This window comes from Phyllostomus hastatus, unplaced genomic scaffold (assembly GCF_019186645.2).
Source record: "Phyllostomus hastatus isolate PE091 unplaced genomic scaffold, TTU_PhHast_1.1 phas_scaffold_129, whole genome shotgun sequence".
NCBI classification, from domain to species: domain Eukaryota; kingdom Metazoa; phylum Chordata; class Mammalia; order Chiroptera; family Phyllostomidae; genus Phyllostomus; species Phyllostomus hastatus.
In genome coordinates this window covers 27,892,172-27,907,351 of record NW_025334009.1, presented here as the reverse complement: position 1 = coordinate 27,907,351, position 15,180 = coordinate 27,892,172, and the positions used below count along the sequence as shown (strand labels likewise).

At 39.7% G+C, this 15,180-nt stretch overlaps 1 protein-coding gene across 5 annotated transcripts in view; it reads right to left on the bottom strand.

Moving 5' to 3' along the window:
* Nucleotides 1–14,666, bottom strand: part of COL6A5 (collagen type VI alpha 5 chain) — a 111,041-nt gene extending 96,375 nt beyond the window's left edge. For all 5 annotated transcript variants that reach the window (XM_045856933.1, XM_045856932.1, XM_045856935.1 and 2 more), the window contains exon 1: nt 14,506–14,666. The gene's annotated coding sequence lies outside the window, so the exon portion shown is untranslated. The remainder of the gene's footprint in view (nt 1–14,505) is intronic.
* Between the last annotated feature and the right edge of the window lie 514 nt (nt 14,667–15,180).

Genomic DNA, 15,180 nt, shown 5'->3' with positions numbered 1-15,180 from the left:
TTCCTGGATTGTGTCCAAGAGGGGCTAGAGCTGGTTCACAGGCCATTTCATGGTCTACAGGTGGGACTCACTCCTCCCATGTCCCTTGGCATATGGTGCTGCTGAGAGAACCAAAGACAAAAGGGGATGTACCTGAGCCCTCAGGGATATAGACCACAGTCAGAGTCAACTACCTGGATGTGACCTCTGCCTTTTCAAAATGGGTCTCCTCAGCCTTGAACTGCACCTGATTTCATAGACTCCTACCTGGTTCTCAAAGCTCCCACAAAGACTTTCCTTCAGAGAGGGATGCCAAGTTATTGTTGTTGAAGAGGGCAATGAGTGAGAGATGTTTTATTGGGCCATCTTACCAATCAATGTCTCTCACTTTACCTTCTTATTTTGCCTTTTCCATTACTTCTGCTTCTTTAGTATAAGTGGTTCTTATTGGTTTATCCTTCATATTGCTTGTGCCTTAAAGAGAAATCTGAATTTTGAGTGTGTTCAAAGTCATCTTCCATTTCCTTGGCTAGTAATGTAACTGTGAAGATAGGGTGAATGCTTGTGTTCTTCTGGATAAGATTGGGATAAAAGAGGGTAGCCTCCCTCTTTTGCTGTAATGTAAGCTCACCATTCCCAATGCCCTTCCAGCCTACCTCTTATCCAAGTACTTCTACCCCATGCCCTGTTGTTATTTTTGGTCAGCCATCCTTGGTTAATTATCTATGGCTCTTGGTTCTTGATGGTTCAACTTACTGTTCTTTCCTGTGGCTTCTTGACATTTGGTACAGGAAGCTAGCAACCAGAACTGAATCACCAACTTTTCAAAAATAAAGAAAAAGTGAAGGAGACTGAGGGGTGTGGCACACAAGGCATCTGGTGGACCGAGCAGTCCCACATTTGCACATAGATAAACTAGGCGAAACTGGGGAGTGAGACAGACCAAGCAACCCAGGCTCCCAGCTCAAGGAAATAAAGCCTCAAAACACCAATTGAAAACACCTGTGGGGTTGAGGTGCTGGGAGAAACTTACAGCCTCACAGGAGAGTTCATTGGAGAGATCCACAGGGTCCTAGAATTTACACAAACCCACCCTCACAGGAATCAGCACCAGAAGGGCCCAATTTGCTTGGGGGAATAGGAGGGGGGTGACTGATATCCAGCAGAGAGTGGAACAAGTGCCATTGTTCCCTCTTGGACCCCTGCCCCACAATAGAGCATCATAACACAGCAACTGGCTTGCCCCGCCCTGGTGAATACCTAAGGCTCCACCCTTCACTATATAACAGGTGTGCCTAGACAAAAAAAAAAAATGGCCCAAATGAAAGAAAGAACAGATCCAAGCTCCATAGCAAATACAACTAAGTGATGAAGAGATAGCCAACCTATCAGACACACAGTACAAAACACTGGTAATCAGGATGTTCACAGAATTGGTTGAATTTGGTCACAAATTAGATGAAAAAATGAAGGCTATGCTAAGTGAAATAAAGGAAAATGTACAGGGAACCAATAATGATGGGAAGGATACTGGGACTCAAATCAACGGAGTGGACCAGAAGGAAGAAAGAAACATCCAACCAGAACAGAATGAAGAAACAAGAATTCAAAAAAATGAAGAGAGGCTTAGGAACCTCCAGGACATCTTTAAACGTTCCAACATCCAAATTATAGGGATACCAGAAAGAGAAGAGGAAGAGCAAGAAGTGGAAAACTTATTTGAACAAATAAAGGAGAACTTCTCCAATCTGGCAAAGGAAATAGACTTCCAGGAAGTACAGGAAGCTCAGAGAGTCCCAAAGAAGTTGGACCCAAGGAGGAACACATCAAGGCACATCATAATTACACTAGCCAAGGTAAAAATGAAGGAGAGAATCCTAGAAGTAGCAAGAGATAAGGAGACAGTAACCTACAAAGGAGTTCCCATCAGACTGTCAGCTGATTTCTCAAAAGAGACCTTACAGGCAAGAAGGGGCTGGAAAGAAGTATTCCAAGTCATGAAAGGCAACATCCATTAAATATCCAAGATTGCTCTATCCAAAAAAGCTTTCATTTAGAATGGAAGGGCAGATAAAATGCTTCTCAGATAAGGTCAAGTTAAAGGAGTTCATCATCACCAAGCCCTTATTATAGGAAATGTTAAAGGGACTTATCTAAGAAAAAGAAGATAAAAAACATGTATAGTAAAATGACAGCAAACTTACAATTATTAACAACCACACCTAAAACAAAAAGAAACTAAGCAAACAACTAGAACAGGAAGAGAACCACAGAAATGGAGATCACATGGAAGGTTAGCAACAGGGGAGTGGACGGAGGAGAAGGGGGAAAGATATAGAGAATAAGTAGCACAGATGGTAGGTAGAAAATAGACAGGGGGAGGGTAAGAATAGTATAGGAAATGTAGAAGCTAAAGAACTTGTAAGTATGACACATAGACATGAACTAAAGGGGGGAATGTGGGTGGGAGGGGGTGTGCAGGATGGAGGGGAGTAAAGGGGGTGAAATGGGACAACTGTAATAGCATAATCAATAAAATATTTTTAAAAAAGAAAAAGTGAAGGAAAGATTGGAAAGTAGTGGTCCCAAAACATTAGAGTGGGAGGGGCTAGCACTTATGAGAGGGTTGAAACACATCTGTAAGGTTCCTCCTAGCCCCAAAGTCTCTCATCTCTTGATGCAATGATGGAAGGTCCTGAAGCAGACAGTAGCATGAACAAGTGATATGTCGAGGAAGTTAATGGGCCATTTTGGAGGATATATACCCCAAACCAGACTTAGGGCACAGAGAAGCTCCAAGATCAAGCAGCTGCCATGTGAACTAAGCTGCCCATTCTTACATTTTCAAATGCTCAGAATCTCAGAGGCTGATTGGAATTCAAAGCTAGCATCATCCCTGATGAGGGAAGGGCACCCCAAACCCATTGCAGGGGGGATCAACAGCCAAAGTGCACATCTGGAGAGAAGGCTCTGCATGCTGAATACTGGGCAGCAACCAGCTGGCCTTGCTATTTCCTGTGGGATGTTCAACACATGCAGGCCAGCCACGCAGAGACAGGGAACAAAACTCCACAGCCATTGCCAGGAGACAAAATAAGAGAGTAATAATGGGATAATGACTAATTATCTTCTTTCTTTTGATTATATTCCTCTGATCATAAATGTCTGTGAAGACAAATTGCGTTCATTCCGAATGGTAAACTGCATTTGGTATGGGGCGGTCTGTTTTATATAATATAAGGCATGAGTTCTAAAAGTGACTTGGTAAAACAAGAAAACAAAAAAGCTTAATTTAGTGAAATAAAAAGCTTGCAACCTTCTGACAGGTTCAAACATCAAAAGAAAATGGTGATTTTTTAGTAAGTTATAATAACACACCAAAGGCACTGGTGCTGTCTTGAGCCTGCTGGATTGGAAATAAGTATGTAAACAGTTTATTGGAGGTTTATACTGCTAAATCCTAAATCAAACATGGCATGAATAGCACACTAAAAGCATGAAGTTTAATTTCTCTTTCTCTCCTTCTGCAGCCAAAGGAGCAAGAGGTCCTGAAAAATGGTAAGAACTAAAGGGCCAGTCATCTCCCCATCTGTGCTCCACAAAAACCTACAGTTTCTGGAGTCATCTTGCCATCATGAAGGAGAACCTTAAGATCAAGAGAGAGATGTATGATGGCATCAAAATCTTGATCAGTCAAAACAATCCCTGGACTTTTTTAGGTATCTATTTGTGTTCACCTAGTTTGATAATTTCCATGTGAAAGAGTCTTGGTCACCTTTGATGGTGCTTCAATACCAGACCTGCTGGGCAATCCAAGAGTGGGGCTTCTATGATGGTTCATCCCTGTTGCAATTTCCCAGAACTCGCTGGAAAGCTCTCAAAGTTTCTATCGCTCTGGAGCTGACCAAACACCATGGTATCCACACTGTTTTTCCCTCTGCACGAACAAATTCAAATTCCAACTATACTTTAAGACCCACTCAGCCTACTCCCTGACTACTGTAGCCACACCCACCTTCCATGTTCCCATCGGCCCCCAGCACTCAGTCTATACCATTATTTTTTAAGCTGAGTTATATATTCTATTCAGCTGTATTCTTTTATGTCTGTGTATGTGTTTTGTCATCCATCTTTAGAGTGAGTTTTAAGAGAATGGACAATGTTTTCTTCTATTTAGGAGTCTCCTAAATAAAATCCCAAGCCAGTAAATGCTTGCTAAATTTAGTTAAATGCATACAGTAACTCAGGGGGTAAATATACAGTTGAGTATATAAAGTATGATTCCAACTTTTAAAAACTGTCAAGTGTGTTTATTTCTAGGATGCAGCATTAAGGATATTTTCGGTTTATTCTTAAATAAAAAATTACATTTTCCTGAGTAAAGCAAAATAAAATTGAGGAGAAAAAACATCTCAAATACAGGATGTGGTTTCCCAGGACAATGACACTATATGACTTTTGTCCCAGTGTAATGATTAACAGTACCTTTTTTCTCTCTTAACACTGTCCTAGGACTTCCAGTTTCTGGTCTGGCATGTAAGGAGCTTGGAAGTCAAGCTCCTTGACTTCCTCTGTCCTCCTAACAGCATGTAAAAAGGGAAGAAACTGACAATCATCAGCTCTTCTTTTGTCCATCAGGAGTGAGGCCACAGGCTAAACTACTGTCCCAAAATTGGAGACAGACCCGCAGACATGGAAAATCACAATATAAAGGAGCAAAAACCTCTGTGGGAACCAATGCTGGGCAGAAAAATCTGAACTGTAACTGAAAATTGCTAGATGTTGGGTGTGGATAGATCTTAGAGTTAAAAACTCTAAGCCATGGCCCCGTGATAGGGTGTAGGGTGGCACCTACACTTTTGTAAGTTTTACCTTCCCAGGTTTCACAGCAGAGATCTGAGAAAAGCCCCTAGTGTTTCCAGTAGGGGGAGGAGAAAAGAACCCTCTTGAAATCCAAAGAGACTCTGTTCTTAACAAGACCTGCCCTCAGGTGAAACTCTTTTACTAGAGCCTAACCAAACTGGGGGAAGGGAAAGACTCAATACTGTCAAAATGTCAGTTCTTCCAACTTCATATAGAGATGCAACACAACCCAATCAAAATTCCAGCAAGTTACCTGTGGGTATTGAAAAGCTGATCATAAAATGCATACAGAGAGGCAAAGGGCCCAGAATAGATAACACAATACTGAAGGTGAGGAACAAAGTCAGATCCCTGACATTCCTGACTTCAAGACTTCCTATAGAACTATAATAATCACGACAGTGTAGTACTGATGAAAGAGTAAGCAAATAGATCAATGCAATAGAATAAGAAAGTATACCCACACGAATAGAGTCAACCAATCTTTGACAAAGGAGCAAGGGCAATATAATGGAGAAATAATAGTCCTTTCAACAAGTTGTGCTGGAACAGTTTGACATCCACATGCAAAAAAGAAAAAGAAAAAGTGAATCTAGACACAGATCTTATACCCTTTTGCTAAAATTAAATCAAAATGGATCACACCCCTAAATGTGAAATGTAAAACTATGAAACTCCTGGAAGGTAACAGAAAACAATCTATATAACTTTGGGTTTCACAATGACTTTTTAGATGGAACAGCAAAGGCAAGGTACATAAAAGAAATAATGGATAAACTGTACTTCATTAAACTTAAAACTTCTGTTCTGCTAAAGACACTGTCAAGAGGATGAAAAGACAAGCCACAGGCTGGGAAAAAATATTTGCAAAAGATATACCTGATAAAGGACTGTTATTCAATACATACAACAAACTCTTAAAACTCTACAATAAGAAAACAAATAACCCAATTTAAAAATGGGCAAAAAGTCTAAACACCTTATCAAAGAAGATGTATGAGAAGGAAAATAAGCATATGAAAAATACTCCACATCATGTGTTCTCAAGGAACTGCAGATTAAAACAATGAGCTACCACTGCACATCTATTGGAAAGGTGAAAATCTGAAACACTGACAATCAAAACGCTGGTCAAGATATGAAGCAATAGGTGCTCTCATTCATTGCCGGTGGGAATGCAAAACAGTATAGCCATTTTGGAAGACAGTTTGGCAGTTTCTTACAAAACAATACACATTGTTACCATACAATCCAGCAATCGTGCACTTTAGTATTTACCTAAATGAGTTGAAAACCTATGTCAACACACACACACACATACACACACACACACCCCTGCACACAGATATTTATGGCAGCTTTACTCATAATTACCAAACTTTGAAGCAACCAAGACGTCCTCCAGTAGGTGAATGGATAAATAAACTGTGGTACAGCTAGACAATGGCATATTATTCAGAACTAAAAAGAAATGAGCTATCAAGCCAAATTGGAAACGTCATGGAGGAAACTTAAATGCACATTAATAAGTGAAAGAAGCCCATTTGAAAAGGCTACATACTGTATGATTACAATTATATGAAATTCTGGCAAAGGAAGTTGTATAAATAATAAAGAGAACAGCAGGCACCAAAGTTTGTGGGGGAAGAGGAATGAATAGGCGGAGCACAGAGGATTTTAGGGCAGTGAAACTGTTCTACATGACACGCTTGTCAAACCCACAGAAAGCACACCACAGAGCGTGAACCCTATGTGCCCAATGGACTTTGCATAATAATTATATGTCAGTGTATGTTGACCAACTGTAACCAATGTATCACTTTGGTGGGGGATGTAGAGAGTAGTGGAAGCTGTATGTGTGCGTGGGTGGGGGCAGGAAGCATATGGGAATGACCTCCTCCTCAATTTTGCTGTGAACCTAGAAACATGCCCTTAGATTGGGCATTAGGGACCTTTTAAGGATGATGGAAATACTCTGTAGATTGATTATGTTTACATGGAAGAACACATTTGCCAAAACAACTGCTAAGTACACTTAAAATGGATGCATTATACTGTATATAAATTACACCTCAATAAATGTATAATCTTTAAGTACCCAGTCTGAATGATATATTATGCGGTCATAGAGTGGTGTACCAGGGAAGGTGGTGGGAGTAGATGGACAAGAGTTAGGCGTGAAGAGGTTCATAAGGACTTTAAACACAGTAATAAAACCAACTTGACCTGTTTTTTATTACCCCAATAAACTGGCAATTCTAATCAATGTCATTAACAGTTCCATCCCAGTTGCATGAACTCCTCCCACCATACCTCCACGTTGGTACATCAACCAATACACAGTGTCTGGCAGAGGTAAGGCTTGCTTGGGTGTGGTTGGTAGGGTATGTGAATGCCTCACATGAGATGGACAGCAATTTGAACATTCACCTAAAATGTCACATGATGTGCTTGAGTGCCATATTGTCATGTTACAGAATTACATGCAATTAAAACAGACGTTGTTCGTGCCAGACCCTGTATGGGACCCATTCCCTAGAGATAAAACTCACACCAGTTTGTTTACATATATTCTTCTAGAAGTTTTCCTATGGATCAATGAATCGTTATATTAGCCAACTGTCTGAATATTAAAATTAAAATACATTAAAACTGAGGACAAAGCTAAAACAGCCCCATCACAGTGCAGATTTGAGGGAATCCAAGAATAAATCCAAAATTATATGCCAAACTTGTAAGCTATTATTCTTTTCTTAAAACTTTAACAGCAGAATTATGAACAACTGGTATTAGACTCCAGGAACAATGCTCTCAGCACTGTCACCTGCTGGATTATTCCTGAGGCCACTTACGTTCCTGCCACACTGAGCAGATGCTTATTCACAACTGGTGTCTGGGGTAGGGTATATTATTTGGAGATACTTTTTTTTACACATGACATAGAGTTCTTTATCTATTAGGTCATCAGTATTTATTTTTACCTATCAAATCTCTCAAGGACTGATCTAAGTGCATCGACATTTCCCCTACACTGTATTTTTATCAACTCTCCCTTATTTCCTATAGTTTTTGCTTTATATTTTTCTACACCATGCCAGTTATTTCATAAGGTTAATGACAGTTGTATCTTCATCATGGACTATACTCGTCATTTGTTTACCATTATTACGTGACCTTTGACTGTAGTTTGGGCTGCCTCTGGGTCATAAGCTCCATCGGAGAAGGCCATCTGCCTTGGCTCAATGTCTCCCCAGGCTTTACTGGTGCCTGGTCAATAGCTAACATAATATATATTGGTTAAAAAAAATGAGGAAGGAAGAGAAGGAGGTAGAAAAGCATGCACAATGCTCCACTTAATATATTTTATTGATCACAACATTATCTGATGTAACATTGTGATCCCTGCTTTCTCTTGGATAGCGAATCATTAAGGTCAACTATTACATTTCTTTATTTTAAATGTACCTCTGGTATAGAACATTTGGCTGGATTCAGCCTTTTGAGTCAATCTGTAACTCTTTTTTTAAAAGAGGAGAGTTAAAACACTTTATTTTATATTATACAATATATGTTTGGGTTTACCTGTGTCATTTTAATTTTATATTATTATCCTTTACTTTTCCCTGTTTTTTCATTTGTTTAACTTTTTTGGCTTGTCATCTATTTTCTTTTATTTTTATTTCTTTTTCAGTAATCATTAATTTGGAATAATATATACCAGACTTGTACTTAGAACAAACTAAATAAAATTATTTGTAAATAAAATATTTTAAATTTCTAAATACATCAACTGTAGAAATAAAACAATGGTATTTATGACCCCCACATATGAAAGATAAGAAAATTAGTCTGCTTACATTTCGTTCCTCTTCTTTAATTTTTTGTTTGCATTTTATAGGGGCAAGGGAAGCCTCCCAATCTATTATGATAAAATTATCTTTTAAACTTTACATGTTTTATACTATGGATTTTTTTTCTCAAGAATACACTTTTCTTGCTTTGTGACCACAGTACCACAGCTATTTATATTTTATTTCTAACTTTGAAGAACTGTAGAATTCTTTAAGTTTATGGAATTAATGTGCCCTGTAAGTCCATATACATTCTTGGGTTCTTTATTTTCATTCTTTCTCTTGCCATCTAAAGCAACCAGATCAGCACTGTCCAATAGAAATAGAATGCAAAACACATATGTAATTTGAAAAGTTTTAGTGGCCACATTAGCAAAGAAATAGATGAAATTAAATAATACATTTTACTTAACTCAATATATACAAAATGTTATAATTTCAATGTGTAACCAATTAAAAAATTAAGATATTTTGCATTCTTCTTTCTTACTCTTAAAAGCTGGTATATATTTTACTCCTATAGCACATTTCAACTCAGACTCGTCACATTTTAGTTGCTCAATAGCCACAGATGGTGAGTGGCTACCATGCTGCACAGCAAAACTATAGATCAGTGTTCGCACAGAAAGTGGCAATGTTTTTTAGGTCCTCAGCCCAAGGTCTTCCACCCTACAGCTCAGGCTAAGAAGATCAATGTCTCAGCACATCTATGGTCCATGAAATACACACCAGTTAGAAAGCCCTGGGCTGGATGACTTTTAGGAAGTGGTAAATTAAGACAGTATTTCTAAAGCTTTAATATGCACAAAAATTACCTGGGCATCTTGTTAAAATGCAGGCTCTGATACATTGCTCTGCAATGGCTCCTGAGTTTCTGCATTTTAACAAGCTCCTAGAAGATGCTGGTCCTCTGAAAATGCTAAGGTGGCAATAGATTAGGCTATATTTACTGTGCTCTGGCATAACTGAGAATGTCTTTCTGATACTTTTCAACTTGACATCTAGAGCAATCTAAATCAATGCTGCCTAATAGAAATATAACACAAGCCATATATAGAATGTGGCTATAAAATTCTTGGGTCTTGTTCCTTTCATTTTCTTTTTAATTTTTTAAAAGATTTTATTTATTTATTTTTATAGAGAAGGGAAAGGAGTGAGAGAGGGAGAGAAACATTAATGTGTGGTTGCCTTTCATGTGCCCCAAACCATGAGGACCTGGTATGCAACCCAGGCATGTGCCCTGACTGGGAAGGGACCCTTTGGTTCACAGGCCAGCACTCAATCCACTGAGCCACACCAGCCGGGGCTCGTTCCTTTCATTTTCCCTCTAAGTCCTTTATCATTGTCTTTTGGAATCTGATATTGCTGAGCTAATGTGCATGGCCAGCCTAGTTAATTTCTTATTTTTCTGCCTCAATAGTTTATCTTTTGTTCTTAAATAACACTGTGTTACTCTTCATTTATTTTTTTGTTTTTGTTTCTGAAACATGATGAGACTTTTGATCTGCCAATTCTGATGTTCTTTTACTTTGGAAAGTCTTTCATTTAATTCTACATTTCTTCTACTAAAATATTTCTTTTTCATATTTTAATCTTTCTCAAACTAACAAATGTAAGTGACACATGTATTTAATATATTTATTATCATGCCTATCTATTCCTGAAGAGATATTTTTAAATCAGTGGTGCAATCTTGAAATTAATAATAATTTGAGGTCAAAGAAATACCATGTTATTCATTCCTTATGTTCTTTTCTTTTCCCAGAGTCCACCTAGTCCTACGTCTTTTCTGTGTTCCATCACTATTATTCTCCCTAACCATTTTTGTCTCTTTGTCCTTATCTTCTGCATTCTATGAACTTTTTTTCCAAAGCTGTCCTCTAAGTCAAAACTAAATTTTCTACAAGACTTGTAATCAGCTGCTTTTAATTTGGGTTTTCATTTTCTAAAGTCTTTATTTTCCTTCTGAGTTTTCGTTGGCTTTGTCTTTCATTATCCCTTGCATTTCTTTGAGCCTTGCTTTATAAAACATGTGTTCTCTAATGCTTTAGAATTTAGTGTAATTTTTTCTGCTTCCTGGAATAATTCTTAACCTCTGGTATTCAACAAATGTTTCCCTTTTTATTGAAAGTATTTTTTGCATAAGAGCTATAATGGTGCTTGGGTTTTCTGTGCAGCTGTTGAACGTGTTTGGGGCAGTGGGGAGAATAACGTTCAGGCATAGCTATGCAGCAGAAGTTGGTTCTACACATTTCACATTTACAGTTTTCAGCTATTTTGTACTTTATTGCTATCGAGAATGACATTTTCCTTTCATTATACTTTTAGCTGCTTGTTACTACTTTATAGAAAAGCTATTGCTTTTTTTCTGGATTTATTTTGCAGTCAGCGATTTCAACTGCATTTTCAATTGTTTCTTTTAGCTATGGCCTATCTGAAACAACAAACGCTTACATAATTCTTATCATGTGCCCACCACTATTCCTTGTTCTTTATCTTTAAAAAGCCTCTATGAGGTGAGTACTACTAGCCCATGACATAGAAGAAAAAGGTAACGTTGAGTATCTTACCCAAGTTCACACAAGCTAGTAAGTGATAACATGCCGACGTGAATCCAGGTAGGTGGCTCTTAAATCATTATATGGTTTGCAAAATTTGATTGTTATCTCCCTCTTTCCAAATTATGTTTCTTATGTAATTGCAATGGTTAAGATAAAGTATGCAAAGTTATCTTTATCCTTTCATTTCTTCTTCAACCTTCCCCTGATCCATGAAGGCCATTGGCTGGGTGTCAGGAAAGCTAAGGTCTAGGGTAGCTCAGTACCAACAGGGCTTGTACTCTTGGGCAAGGGTTTAATAATTTTGAGCCTCAACTTTCTCATCAATGAAGTGGTAATAAACACATCTTTTTTTTACCTCTCAGAATTAGTGTCATATTTAAATATAACTGTGTATACAAAGTGCTTCAAGACCTAGATAGAGATGCAGTTATTACTACAATTTCACAGCCAGGTATCTGTCTATTTCAGGAGCCTATCTGCTTGACTTGAATATCCTCAAGCCATCCAGTTGCCCAGAAACTCAAGATTGTCACATTTTCTCTACCATTTTCTATTACCCAATGCACACACACATACACACCAGTACCCACCACAATCATTGTCACCTGCCATTCTTCAAAGAACCATTCTTGTTCTTCATCCATGTTACAGAGACTTCTAGTTACTCATCTATTACCCGATATTCCCTCTTTTTAAAAAATTAATAGAACCTTTATATTGATGGATGGGGCAATGTGCTCAGCTATGAAAATGCATTTCCAAACTTTCTTTGTAGCTAAGGTTGGCCAATGAAATATACTCAGAAGGTGGATGACCCAGCAAAAAAAGTAAGTCTTTTTATGTCCATACTACTGATGAAGAAACTGAGGCTCAGAGAGGTAGCATAGCTCGCCCAAGAGCTTGCAGTCTCTTTACTGCAAAATTAATGTTATTTCCACTGTACTACTGCCTTATAAAGCTCTCATCCCATTATTCTGCTCTCTTTGTGTGTCTTATTATCTTCCGAGATAATTACTAGTTAACCATGCTAAGGGAGGCATCTCAAAGTGTCACCCAGGCCCATCAAGTAATGTGGAATTTTACAGTGGCCTCTCAGAGACCAAGTATTGAATGACAGTAGCCCCCAAAAAGTGGCTTGAAGGATCAGAATTGAAACAGGTCAGAGGAATGTAAGGCAGTACCACAGGATACTGAGGGCTGACAGAGGTGACAAAAATGCAGGCAAATGCCAATGCCCCATCAGCTAGCCCTTCCTTATAAGGTAGGCATGCATTTCATTGTATGTCAGGTCCCTGCTTTGGCTAGTGCCCACCTCCTCCTATTCTGTACCTGCTTGGAGAGGACCTGGATCTGAGATCTTACAAGATTGACAGGGGCGTCCTTAAAGCAAATTGCAATGCCAAGAAAGGGTCACATCTCCGGTGAATTCCTATTCTCCACTGTCAGAGCAAGCGAGTTCTGGGTAAACATTACAGAGTTAAAAATCATTCCATTTGGAAAGTGATTTGAACTTGAAGGAGGCCATAATGCAACACAAAATAACCATAAAAACAAGACATATTTGTAAAACTTATACTTCACTATAGAAGAATGCTGAGTATATACATGTACTTTCATTGCTCATGAACAAGATCTGTGTGCAGCTGTGAGTCAAGATGGGGGCTATTTGCAGCAGCAACCTTTATTTTCAAAGGCTCATGACATTCCTGGCAATTTTACCAACATTTCCAAAGTTGTTTTCAAACAGAAGTTAGAGGTCAAAATCTGTGAACAAAACCTTTTACATGTTTTAACTTAACACATGCATACATAGTTAAATATATGATCACTTTATTAAGGATTTTTTTCTCCTTTAACATGTTAATAAAGATTCACCACTGTAACCATACAGCAGGTAGGGAATTCTGGGGAGAAACTTTGGAATAATGCTAGCAGGTGTCACATCAAAATCATGCATCCTGCCTCTACTCACTGAAGAGAGGAGAAAACCGAGAAATACCTGCAAAGATTTGCTCCAGAGTCTCAGAAGATTCAACAGTGGATTTAGATTTAATATTTAAGATAAGCCACCAAAGGAGAATAACCAAAACGACATAACCGACAGCAAGCCAGTCATAGAACCTTCATCATCAAACATTTCATGAGTAAGTTACTCCCAGCAGTGAAGAGCCTGCCTCAGCTGCAAGAATCGTTCAGAACCTTGGAGAACAGGGAACGACCAGCATAATTTGGGTCTGTAGCAACTGATAGTTTGTATGAGGTTCAACTCTGGCAATGAACTCTTCAGGGAAGGTGACAAATGGTCTGTCACTATGATTAATAAGAAATCTCAAGATCCCTTTTATTACACTTGTAAAATGCATCATGTAAACATCAATACAAAGATAAAAAATATATATCTTGCCAATGTGAATTTTTCTCGAGGAATTTTGTTCAGAGCTCACAAAGTAAATACATCTCTTCCAAAATATCACATCTGACATTCTGAGTTAACTACACCAAGTTACAAAGATCCTAATTAAAGAAAAAAAAATATGCCACTAGTTTGGAGATTTAAGAGTACATAACTCCCTCCTTCACTTTGAAAGAACCTTACTTGGAGCCTTCCACATGGCAGAAACTCAGAAATGTTTGTTGAAGCCATGAGTGCTGTTTTTGAGGACATTTCAAAATCGCAGTTCATAGTTAGAAACAGAATAGCAATTACCACAAGCCACGGGCGTCTCTAAGCTTTTATTATCTCAGAACAGACCCCAAAGTCTAATGCCTTTTGCTCACTGTCTGTGCACCCATTGCTGTTTATTTGAGGTTTCCTACATGGGCTGAGGGATGGGCCCAAGTGTTAGCCTAATTAGCCTCTAATTAAGTCAGTGGTTACCAAACTTTAGCTACAGGAGAATCTTCCGGAGTGTTCATTAAAGCACATTCCTGGGCTCCATACCCAGAGATTCTGTTTCAGCATGTCTAGGATGGGGCATATGGTTTTGCATGTCTAACAAGGTCCCAGGGGATAGAGATGCCACTAGTCCTTAGATCCCACTTTGAACAGCACTGCTGGACGGTACTTTCCTCTTTAAGTCTATCCTTTAAAAACCTAGTCTCACAACTGGCAAAACAAACTCTCTACAGTCCGGGATTTTATGCAGGTGCAAAATCACCAAAAGGGATACGGCAGAAGCACACCTGCATACCTGTCCTCAGCGCCCTTCTCCGCTCACCTGAGGCCCCCAGCCCCCGCTCCCCACACTCACCGAACTCTCCCCAGTGTCCGGGGATACTCAGAACCCAGAGGCGGCCCCCAGCTCTCCAGAGGGCTGCACCGCTCGCCTGGGTGCTGTAAACCTCTCCGCGCCCAGGGCGCAGCAGGCAGCAGGGAGCGCGCGGGAAACCGGGGTCCACGCTGCGCAGCGGCACGTGAGTACCGAGCACACACCGCCTTTGCAGAGCGGCTCTTTAAAGCCGGCACTGACCCTTGACCTTGCCCTGGCTCTCCCTTGCGGGCTGGGCCTTTTAACCCTTTGCGAGTTTTCCAGTGAGTGTGCAAAGACGCTCCAGCTGCCTGTTGGCTTTGTCCACAGCGGCTTGCTGCGGTTTGAGGGAAGCCGCGGACTGCCAAAAGCACTTGACACCGCAGAGTTCTTCAGAAACCGGGGGCAGCCTTTATCTGCCAGACATGGAGCTGAGGTCACTGCTGCTGCTTGGGCTGAGGCCTCGCTATTTACTCGGAGGTTTCCTGAGAGCCAGCCTGCAGAAAACCAGAGAAAATTCCCACAGGGGCAAGGTCGAGAGAAGCCGGGGTTGGAGGGAGAGGGAGTGAGCACCCCTGCTCAGGGCAGCAGCAGTTCTCTCCGGCAGCTTCCAAGACAGGCCAGGTTGGGAGATGGAGCGGGCAACAGAAATGAACATATGATTTAGCAGAGATCGCA